Source organism: Nicotiana attenuata, unplaced genomic scaffold (genome assembly GCF_001879085.1).
Source record: "Nicotiana attenuata strain UT unplaced genomic scaffold, NIATTr2, whole genome shotgun sequence".
Classification (NCBI taxonomy): Eukaryota; Viridiplantae; Streptophyta; class Magnoliopsida; order Solanales; family Solanaceae; genus Nicotiana; species Nicotiana attenuata.
In genome coordinates, this window is record NW_017679736.1 from 12276 (window position 1) to 15829 (window position 3554).

At 35.3% G+C, this 3554-nt stretch overlaps 1 long non-coding RNA gene across 1 annotated transcript; it reads left to right on the top strand.

The window, feature by feature from the left end:
* The first annotated feature begins 915 nt into the window (after positions 1-915).
* Positions 916-1596, top strand: LOC109221782. Its single transcript, XR_002067305.1, has 2 exons — positions 916-1009; positions 1211-1596. It is a non-coding gene; the product is annotated as an uncharacterized LOC109221782 (long non-coding RNA).
* The last annotated feature ends 1958 nt before the right edge of the window (positions 1597-3554 follow it).

A 3554-nucleotide genomic window follows, 5' to 3' on the forward strand; every position in this document is an offset into this window, starting at 1 on the left:
CGTGTATCTTCCGAATCAGCGCAATCATCTTTATCTGAGGTTGTAGAATTAAAAAACAATAAAATAACAGTTAATTCAAAAAATAGATCACGTGGAACGCAATTATTACCAATACGAATATTAAATGAAGAATGCTAATTGGCTCCCCTGGAGTACTAATTAAGAAACATAATTTACAAAAGCATGAAATGGTGGCCAATTTATTTTTAGTTCATTCTGAATGTTAATAAAAAATTTCCTCGTTTAATGTTAACACTTTAGAGGTTTAGCTCTTTTTTTAATTTTTTTTAATCTAAGTAGAAATAAAAAACTAAAGATATTTGAAATGGGCGGACTAATTATTTTTAATTCCAGATTTTATAAGCTTAAAATTTAGATAGATACATATGAATTCTTAAAGTGATTTCGACGATGTTATTCATATTTATGTTGATTGTTTTTAATATTATTACATGGCCTAATTTACCCGTCTGTATTATATACAAGTAACACCCCTAATGTAATCTAAACTTACGTTAGTGAGAAATACAACTAAAATTAAATCAGGACTTACTATTGCAAAAAACCTTTATAATCAAATTAATGTTCCGATCACTAGAATGTATAAACTAGAAAAGAAAAAGTTTACAATTTTTCATTAATAAATAGAAGTAGGCAGTAGCATTCTTCATGTTGTGAAATACAAGGTATCATGTGTTTACATGCCCACATGTAACTTCCCAAAATCGTGGAGTTAGATTCTGTCAAATCTTTATATTGATTAAAAGTATCTTTTTCTAACTATTTTAATGCTTCTTCATGCTTAAACTAAGAAAATAATAAAAGAAGCATCAAGGTAACAACCTTAATATTTAATAGAGGCATGTCAGTAGTGGATGTGTATAAATTACGGCCTCGGTGAACAAGATATGCTCACACCAAAATTTACATAAAAAGAATACTGTTATTCCTCTCATGGTATTGTCCAAAATCGGGTTTTTATTCACTATTCTTTTCATGGCATCCATCAGTTAGTATCCATCTCTCTTTAATATCTAAATTCTAATTTTATGCTACTGTAAGCGTCGATATAAATGATGCTAATTATGTGGCCATCTTCATTTTTACTATTCATTTATGTGTATTTATTTTTCAGCATGTCGTAAATGTGTATTCATGCTATATAAGTTATAATTTAATTCTAACAAAATTATAATGGTGTATATTTCAGTTAATGTATCGTGGCTTCCGAAGACGCTAATTATGGCTACACGGGATATTGAACGTGATCTCTCAGGATTTGGAAGGAGATTACTTCCGGAGCTTAATACATGTCTTCGAAGTTGTACTCCGCATTCGTCTGATTGCAGTGATTGTTGGGTTTGTTGTGCATGTATGCATAACGCTTTGCTTGGCAATGTGTGCGGCTAAGTGGAAATATTACGTCAATTTCCTTTGTATGTTATTGTTTCCTTGTCTTTCCCAGATCCCATTTATGGGATTACACCGGATTTGTTGTTGTTGTTCTTTCATATATTGTACGATTTAAAAAAAAAAGTGATGTGACTTCCCGTTTATAAATAATAACATCTTCCATTTGGAATGCTTTTTGCACTAGCTTTTTAGTACTTGTATGATTCATCATATATTTATTAGCGGCATTTAACATTTTACTACATATGTGGACGATGTTAGGTTCTCTTTTCTTATTATTATCTGTTCGTAATCCTTTACTTTTACAAACAAATATACAAATACCTATAAAAACTAAAAAAGTTAGACTTGCTATACCTATTAAGAATATTACCCATTAAGTAATTACCGTGATAACTATTTTAAGTCAACATCCTATATGAGCTACCTAATTCCTATTTTCTCTCCTTTTCCACTCTTTTTTTTTCTTTCTTTTTCTTCTCATCCTATTTTCTCCCTTTCTTTTCTATTCTTTCTTTTTCTTTATTTTTTCCCGTTTTTTAATAACCCCACTGGTTATTTTATTTTTTAGAATCTCCTTCCACTATTTAGGACCTCTTGTATATGATTTTTTCTATTGTGTGACCTGCGGGCGCGATTGCTTAGCTTCCGGAAGGGTTCCGATTGAATTCGAAGTACTTAGTTCCATGTTAGTGACTGAATGTGGCTAATTTGACTTAAATTAACATTTTGGGTAAATGACCTTAGAATAGGGATTTGAAGGTTCCAATAGGTTCTTATGGTGATTTTGGACTTGGGCGTATTTTCGGGTCGAGGCTCGGATGGTCCGGAAGCGGTTCGACGCTTACTTGTCCGAAGTTGGCATTTTGAAGATTTTAAAATTTGCTAAGTTTGACTTAGAGTGGACTTTGGTGTTATCAGATTTCGTTTGGTATTGTGTGTCTGGGGTCAGGTTCGTGTTGTTATATTAGACTTATGTGTGAACTTTGATCTATTCTAAGTTGTCTATGTATGATTTGCCGCGCTCGGAGTTAGTTGAAAGAAATTGGAAGTTTGAAAATTTGATTAGTCTAGTTTGGGATATGATTCTTGGTTGTGATGTTGTTTCACGTATTTTGAGACCTCGCTTAGGACCAAATTAGGTTTATAGACTTGTTGGTATTATTGAACGGAGCCCGATTGGTTCATTTCGAGGTTGTCAGATCGGAGCCACAGGTTCTTTTCCTTACATAAAAAGAAAAATGATTTTACATGGACTCCGGAGTATCAGCAAGCATTGAAGGAATTGAAATGGTATCTATCGAGCCGACCTTTGCTCCACTCACTAATGGCAGATAAGAAGCTATACCTATACTTGGCGGTTTCCGAGATAGCGGTAAGTGGAGTATTAGTCCGAGAAGAACAAGGTACACAGTTTCTAGTTTACTACGTGAGTCGAACTTTAGGAGATGCTAAAACCAGGTATCCACACCTAAAACAATTGGAACTTGCATTAATAAGCGCATCTAGAAAACTAAAACTATATTTTCAATGTCATCCCAAATGTGTTATTACCACATATCCCCTTCGGAATATATTGCACAAGCCCGAGTTATCGGGCCGATTGGCGAAATAGGCCGTCGAACTTCGCGGGTACGATATCGAGTATCAACCCCGATCGGCCATCAAGTCTCAGATATTAGCAGACTTCGTGGTAGACTTTTCACCAACCCTTGTACCCGAAGTGGAAAAGAAACTTCTACTAAAATCGGGTACAACATCGGGGGTATGGACCCTCTTCACGGAGGGAGGCTCGAACGTGAAAGGGTCCGGGCTTGGTATTGTTTTAAAACCTCCCACGGGCAATGTTATTAGACAATCGATTAAAATGCCAAACTAACTAACAACGAGGGCGAGTATGAGGCTATGATTGCAGGTCTCGAACTAGCTAAAAGCTTGGGAGCAGAAGTCATCGAAGCTAAATGCGACTACCTACTGGTAGTTAACCAGGTGAACGGAACCTTTGAAGTTCGAGAGGACAGGATGTAGAGGTACTTGGAATAGTTGCAGGCACTATTTCAACGAATGGGCTCTGCAACATGTACCTCGGGAATAAAATATTGAGGTCGATGCACTTGCCAACATGGGATCGTCGGTCCACA